Here is an 8,666-nt window from a genome sequence, read left to right on the forward strand (position 1 = left end):
CATGTTCTGATTATGAATGGATGTTTGCAGCTGTTTCTCCTCAATTTGAGTTGTGCCACATCAGGAAATAGAGGTCTTAAAAACTTTACTTTATCCATATCAGTAAGGTTGGTCCTTCATTAATGATGCAACTCTTTTCTAGTTATATTTTGAAAGCCATCTGACCTACGGGGCTAATAATCCTGCACTGTATTGGACAATGTCCTGGCTATTCATAAAGTTGCACAGTAATATATTAGATAGTGTTTCTTTGCTATTCAAAAGGTTTTCCTTGGCCAGTTGTTTCAGAAGTGGATGGCCTTTTCCTTCTTCCTAGTCTGTCTCAGTCTATAAGCTGCTTTGAAACCTGTGCACCATGTACAACCCTGCTGGCACTTGAAACACTGGGGCACAGCCTCAATCCTCACAGCAATACTCAAGCCAAAATAGTATGACAAACTGACAGACAAGTTTGTCTTGCTTAGCTGTTTGAAATCTCTCTGCTATCCCCTTCCGTGGCTCCCTGGTGTTGCTCTGCTCTGTAGTCCCCCTGGCTTCTCTTCCCCCTGCTTTCCTTGCTGGTGAGGGTGGGGCCTGGGTCACTCCCCTTACTTAGATTCCTGGCTGCTGCTCTGCTCTGTTGTGCCCTCCGACTCTTTCCTTTCACTTTCCTGGCTGGTGGGGGTGGGGCCTGGGTCCCTCCCCTAACCTGGATACCTGGATGCTGCTCTGCTCTGTTGTCCCCTCTGGCCACTGTTGTTGTTGTTGTTATGTGCTGTTGAGTTGGACCTGACTCATAACAACCCCTTCTTGGGTTTCCAAGGTGGTATCACTACAGAAGTAGATTGCCCAACCTTCCTTCTGAAGAGTGGCTGGTGGGTTTGAACTGCCAGTTTTCTGGTTAGCCATCACAAGATCCCAAATTTTTTCTCTTTTTTTTTTCCTAAAAGATTAATTGTTTTACTATTTACACTTACATCTGTGTTCATTTATGAATCTACTTTGAGTTAATTTTCATATAAATATAAGGCTTTTTCCAGTAATATATCAGACAGTGTTTCACTGCTATTCATATGGTTTTCAGTGGCCAATATTTTCAGGAATAGGTGCCCTCGTTCTTTTTCCCAGTTTGTTTTAGTCTGGAATCTCTTCCAGGACCTGTGCACCTTGGACTACCCTGCTGGTATTTGAAATATCAGTGGCCAAGCCTCCAGACTCACAGCAACATTCAAGCCACCATAGTACAGCAAACTGATAGACAAGTTGCAGCTTGAGTTGAAGCTAAAGTTCCCCACTATGGATGTTCAATTGTTCCAATATTTATTGAAATGGCTACCTTTCCTCCATTTTTTTTTTCACACTTGTGAAAAATCAATTGAACATAACTTTTGGGGTCTATTTCTGGGACCTCTATCCTTTTCTAGTGATCTATGTCTATCCCTCCATTGATATGATAAAGTCTTGGCTACTGTAGCTATAGAATAAATCTTGATCACACTTATATTTATAGTTACATTTATTCCTCCCTTTCTTCTTTGTTTTCAAAATTATTTTAGCTGTTCTAGTTCCTTTCCCTTTACATATAATTGTAAAAATAATCTTGCTTATATCTATGAAAATTCTTGGTGGAAATTTAATATGAATTGTGTCAAAATTGAACATCAATTGGGTAATAATTGACTCTTTTACTATGTTGTACTTTTCAACATATGAACATGATATATTTCTCCACTTATGTAACTCTTCTTTGATTTCTTTTATCAGTCCTGTGTAGTTTTCACCATACAAGTTCTGTATGTCTTGCTAGATTTACACTAATGCAATTCATTTTTTTGAGCCATTGAAAATGTACGGTATTTTTAATTTTGGTGTTCACATGATCATTGCTAATATACCCACTCACTGACAGTTAGCTTCCAAAGATGAGGTCATTATGAAAAATCAGTGTTATGCTAAAATAGAGGATGACTACATCAGATCACAAAATAGAGGATGGCTACATCATTCATAACTCTCAAATTATATGATTACATAATTGTCAAATTTCATCATTACATAACTGCCAAGCCACTGACAATTATGGCACAGCCAACCTGACAGCCTTAACCACTGTTACTCTCACCTCACATTTCAGTGTCATTACTGCCAGAGGCATATTGTTAATGTGCAAAATACTCAGATAATAGATTCTTTACTATGGTTGAAATTACAAAGCATAGGTTAATGAGATAGTTTGTAAGTGAGGAGTAGATATTTATATAAATCCAATTGATTTATTTCTGTTTGTCTTGCATTTTGCAACACAATTACTGAACTCATCTATTAGTTCTAAGAATATTTATTTATTTATTTAGACAGATTCTTTGGAATTTCTGCATAAGCAATCATATCATCTAAAGGTCTTTTTTTTTTTTTTTTTTTTTAATTTTTGCTTTATTGAAATGCCTAGAACTTTCAGCAGTATGTTAAATAGAAGTGGTGAAAGCAGGCATTCTTATCTGTTTCCAATATTAAAGGGAAAACAGTCAACTTTTATCATATAATGTTATCTATAAATTATTTTATAAGTGCTTTTTATCAAATTAAGGAAGTTTCTCCCATGTTTCATTAAACTTTGCTACTAGTCCTGGGGCAAGATCATATCTCATTGTTGTTTTGATTTGTGTATCTGTAGTTACTATTGATTGTGAGCATTTCTTCATATGTTTTTTGGCTGTCTGCATATCCTCTTTGGTGAAGTGTCTATTCATGTGTTCTGCCCATTTTCTAATTGGATTATTTGTCTTTTTTGTTGAATTATTGGAGTTTTTTATAAATTCCAGAGATAAATCCCTTGACAGATATGTCACTGCCAAATATTTTTTTTCTCAATCTGTAGGTTCTCTTTTGACTCTCTTGGAGAAGTCTTTTTAAGCACATAACAATTTAATTTTTAAAAGTTCTCATTTATCTAGTTTTTCTTCTGCTGCTTACACATTTTGGGTTATGCTTGGCAGTCTATTTACCCATATATTAGGGCTCTTAAATTTGCCCTGAGTTTTTTCCTTTAGGAACTTTATAGTTTTAGGTTTCCCATTTAAGTCTTTGATCCATCTGGAGTTAGTTTCTGTGTATGACGTGAGGTACAGATCTTGTTTCCATTTTCTGCAAATGGATATCCAGTTTTGCCAGCACCATTTGTTAAAGAGACAATCTCTTCCCCATTTAATGGATTTTGGCCCTTTGTCAAAGATCAGCTGATAATTGGTTGATGAATCCATTTCTGTCTTGTTTACTCTCTTCCATTGGTCTATGTGTCTGTCATTGCACCAATACCAGCCAGTTTTGTCTACTGTGGCTGTATAGCAGGTTTTAAGATCTAGGAGTGTGAGACCTCCTACTTTGTTCTTCCTCTTCAATAATGCTTTGATTATCCAAGGTCTTTTTCTTTTCCACATAAAGTTAGTGATTGTTCTTTTCATATTCTTAAAGAATGTTGATGGGATTGCATTGAATGTATAGATTGCTTTGGGTAGGATTGACATTTTCACAATGTTCAATCATCCTATCCACGAGCATGGTATGTTCTTCCATTGATGTAGACCTCTTATGGTTTCTTGAAGTAGTCTTTTATAGTTTTCTTTGTACAGGCCTTTTGTGTCTCTGATAAGATTGATTCCCAAGTATTTTATTTTTTTTTTTGGTAGCTATCATAAATGGTATTGATTTCCTTATTTCTTTTTCAGCAATCTCTTTGCTAGTGTACAGAAATCCAACTGATTTTCGGATGATCTTCCATCCTGCCATGATGCTAAATTTCTCAATTAGTTCTGGTATAGGATCATATCATCAGCAAATACGGATAGTTGACTTCTTCCTTACCAATTTGGCTGCCTTTGATTTCCCTTTCTTGCCTTATTGCCCTAGCTAGGACTTCTAATACAAAGTCAACCAGAAGTGGTGGTAAAAGGCATCCTTGTCTGGTTCCTGTTCTCAAGGGGAATTGTTTCAGTCTCTCTCCATTAAGAATAATGTTGGCCGTTGGTTTTGCATATATGCCCTTTATTATGTTGAGGAATGTTCCTTCTATTCCTATTTTGCTGAGAGTTTTGATCAGGAATGTTGTTGAATTTTATCAAATGTCTTTTCTACATCGATTGATATGATCATGTAAGTCATTTCCTTTGTTTTATTTATGTGGTGAATGACATTGATTGTTTTTTTTTAATGTTGAACCATGCTTGCATACCTGAAATGAATCCCATTTAGTCATCATTAATTATTTTTTGGATATGTTATTGGAGTCCATTTGGCCAGGATTTTGTTGAAGATTTTTACATCTGTATTCATGAGGGATATCAATCTGTACTTTTCTTTTTTAACAATGTCTTTGCCTGATTTGGTATCACAGTTATGCTTGCTTCATAAAATGAATTTCAGAGGATTCCATTCTTTTCTACATTGTGGAATAGTCTGAATAGGACTGGTTTTAGTTCTTCTCTGAATGTTTGGCAGAATTCTTTGCTTAAAACTTCTGGGCCAGGATTTTTTTTTTTGCTGGTAATTTTTTGATGACCAGTTCAAATTCTTATTTTGTTATGGATCTGTTCAACTTTTCCCACTCAGTCTTTGTTAGTTTAGGTAAGTAATGTGTTTCTTGAAATCTGTCCATGTCTCCTAGATTTTCAAGTTTGTTGAAATACAGATCTTCCTAGTATCCTGATATAATTCTTTTTATTTCAGTTGGTTCCATTCTGATGTCATCCATTTTCTTTCTTGTTTGTGTTATTTATAGTCACTCCCTTTTTTTCTTTGTTAAATTTGTCAATGTTTTGTCAATTTTATTAATCTTTTAAAAAACCAACTTCCTGTCTTCTTGATTTTTTCTATTGTCTTTCTATTTTCAGTTTCATTTATTTCTGCTTGAATCTTTATGATTTTCTTTCTTCTGGTGAAATCTTTATGATTTTTCTTTCTTCTTCTTCTTTTTTTTTTTTTTTTTTGCTGTTCTTTTTCTAATTGTTGGTGATATTGTTTTAAAGTGTTGATTTTGGCTCTTTCTTCTTTTTTGATGTGTGCATTTATTGCTATATATTGGCCTCCAATCACTACCTTTGCTGTGTCCCAAATATTTTGGTATGTTTTGTCTTCATTTTCATTTGATTCAAGGAATTTTTTCATTTTTCATTTCTTCTATTACCCAGTCATTCTTAAGGAGGGTGTTGTTCAATATCCACATGTTCATAGTTTTTCTATTGCTCTTCCTATTGTTGATTTCTAATTTTATAGCATTGTGATCTGAGAAGATACTTTGTAGTATTTCAATGTTTTAAAATTTATTATGGCTTGCTTTATGACCTAACATATGGTCTATCATGAAAATGTTCCATGTGCACTGGAAAAGAATGTATATTGTGCTGCTGTTGGGTGAAGTGCTCTGTAGATGTTTATAAGGTCAAATTGGTGGGTTGTATTGTTTAGTTTTATGCATCTTTGCTGAGTTTCTTTCCAGTTCTATCTTTCATTGAAAGTAATGTATTAAAATCTCCTACTATGACTGTGGAGTCATGTATTTGCCTTTCTAATTCTGTTAAAGTCTGATTTATGTATTTTGGGGCTCTTTCATTGGGTCCATAGATATTTATTATGGTTATATATTCTTGTTCAATTGATCCTTTAATCATTATATAATGGTGGTTTTTGTCTTAAAGTCAGTTTGATCAGAAATTAATATTGCCACTCCTGCTCTCTTTTGGTTGCCATTTGCTTGATATATCTTTTTCCACTGATGGGATATGCTTCCTTATTTGGTGCAACTCTCTGTCTCTTGAGTGGTGCATTTAATCCATTGACATTCAGTGTAATTATCCACGAGTATGTATTGGTTGCTGTCATTTTGTTTTGTGTTTTTTCATGGTGTTCCTGGTTTCTTTGTTCCACATAATTTTCTGTGCTGAGCTCATTATATTTATGAATCATGTTATCATCTCCTTTGTTGTAATTTGTGGTGGTTAAGTTTATGTGTCATCTTGGCTAGGCCTGGTTGAGTGGTTGGGGAGCTGGGTGTAGCATTCCCCATGATGAAGCTGGTAATCAACTCCATGGTGGGATCTACTGTGAGCAGCTGAGTAGCTGCCTTTAGGATGTGGTCTGCTTCCTCTGTATAAGTAAAAACCTTGGGAAATGGTCTCTAGCTGATGGCATGCTTGAACCCTGCATGTAGCTAAGTTGTTGTTCAGCAGTCTGTCATGCTCTGCAGATCTTGGGACTTTTAATGGACTTGAATTAATGGTCTGTCGTATGGTTTGGTAATATTGAGACTATGCCTTGTTACTTGTCGACCTTGGCCTTGTCTGCCTCAGCAGCCAGCAGCTGAGTGAAGAAAAGCCTCCAGCTTCAGTGGGCCAGGAGCAGAAGGCAAAGCTGAAGCCCAAGGCTTAGGGGCTTTCACTCAGTCCCTGGAGCCGGGCATTTTGAACTTGGACTTAAAGCCACCAAACTTTAAGAGAATAAAACTCCTGTTTGATAAGGCCATCCCATTGGTGGTATATTCTTGTCAGAGCAGCACCAGGTAACGAGATCATTATTATTTAGTTGTTGCTGTTGTTGTTGTTGTTATGTGCCATGGAGTCAGACCCAACTCATAGCAACCCCTCCTTGGGATTCCAAGGCAGTATCACTACAGAAGTAGGAAGTATTTCCTTCCAAAGAGTGGCATTATTATTTTAATATTTGCTAAATATTTATGCTTGTCTTCTTTTATTCTGATGTGAAGGTTTATCTTTTTTCTTTGAGGTTACTCTGTGATTTATAATTTTTTCCCCAAGATGAGTACAGTCTATTCCATTGCAACTCTTTTGACTTCCTCACCATTTAGAAGTTCTGTAATGACACTATTTTTTTCCCTCTGTGCCTTTGGGATCTCTGAAAGACTACAGCTCTGTATTTCTCCTTTTCTGTTGTTTTGATGTGGGTTCTTCTACAAGTTGGAATTTAGTCCACCTTTGTATACGACCTTTCAAAGCTCAGGGCTCCAGAGTTATCTTCTGTGTCTGTGTTAATTGGTTCTCTTTTTTTTTGTGGAAGAGGGTCTGTGTAGTTTGTCTACTTATTCCATCATCTTACTGGAACTCCCTCCTTGACTTTTTATAATACTGGACTCGTAAAATATTTTGCACTTATCTTTATTATTTTTTTATTTCTACTTGCCTTGGGTTTAGCTTTTTCTTCATTTCTAGGTTCTTAAAGTTGGAGTTTAGATTATTGTTTTGAAATTTTTGCTCTTTCTTAATTTAACCTTTTAGTGCTATAAATTTCACTGTCAGCACTTCTTTAGCTATGTTTCACAAATTTTGAAATGGTATGTTCTTCATTTAGTTCAATGTATTTTGTTTTGTTTTCCACGAGACTTCTTTCAACTATGGATTATGTAGATGTGTATTATTTAATTCCCAAGTATTTAGAATATTTCCTATTGTTGTTTTCATATTGATTTCTAGTTATATTTCACTGAGTAATGAACCATACCCAATATAAGGCATCTGGCTGCTAACCAGAAGCTGGTGGTTCAAACCCACAAGCCCCTCCTTGGGAGGATGACTGGGCAATCTACTTCTGTAGAGATACTGCATTGGAAACCCAAAAAGGGATCTCTGCATGTCTTATCTGATTCAGCAGCAGTGAGTGAGAGAGAGATATTTCACCAAGGATATGGTCTGTTTTGCTACATGACTTTAAGTGAATGAGATTATCCAAGATAATCTGGGCAGACCTGATCCAATCAAGCAGAAGTCTTTAAGAATAGAGCAAAGGGCTGATCAATTTCAAGATGGTGGAATAGGCAGAAAGTCTGCACAGATCCTCTTCAACAAAGAAAATGGAAACCAATTAACACAGACACAGAAGATAATCCTGGATGCCTAAGCCTTGAAGGGAAGGATATAGAAGTGGACTAAACCCCAACTAGCAGAAGAATTTGCATGAAAATACCAAAAAAGGAGAAAGACAGAGCTGTGGTCTGGCAGTAATCCTGAGCAATCCTGACAGCACAGACAGCTTAGAGATTCCTGAGTGGTGGTAGGACTTAAGACTTAACCTAAAAATCAGCCCTGCTGACCAGGGATTGCATGGGGGACTTCTCTGGTGGCTGTGGAGTAAAAGGGAAAGCAGTGGTGAAGAGGAAGGTGGGCTGAGCTGTGGACTTTTACCTGTCCAGAGGGTGTGACAATTTTGAATGTTTACAAGTGGCTTGACCATTTTGGATATTTAAAGAGACAGCACTCTCTGAGATTCCAGGGGCTTAAAAAGAGGCACTGCTTTCCAATAACTCCAAGGACACTCCGGATCTGCATGACTGAAAAGGTGTAAGATTCCTCTTGTTACTCTTATACCAAACATCCGCTTGGTGGATGGAAGTGTGGCCACCCCCGACTCTCACCCACCTTCTGGGCCCACAGGAACTGAATCCCAGTCTGTGTACTCGGATGGAGCCTGGGTGCCCTACCCTGTCCTCCACCGATACTTTTCTTTTTCTCTTTCTTTTTTCTGGTGTTTAGTTTGCTTGTACTTGTCTGTTTTAAAACTAATACTATTATTAATATTTTTGTCTTTTTACTATACTTCCCCTCCAAGGTCCCAGTTTACACATTTTTTTTTTTTGTTTTTTTCCTCCATGTTCCTGGTTAAAATTTGTTTTTTTAATTTAAATT

This window comes from Orycteropus afer, unplaced genomic scaffold (genome assembly GCF_000298275.1).
Source record: "Orycteropus afer afer isolate SDZICR_OR568_19922 unplaced genomic scaffold, OryAfe1.0 scaffold00019, whole genome shotgun sequence".
Lineage (NCBI taxonomy): Eukaryota > Metazoa > Chordata > Mammalia > Tubulidentata > Orycteropodidae > Orycteropus > Orycteropus afer.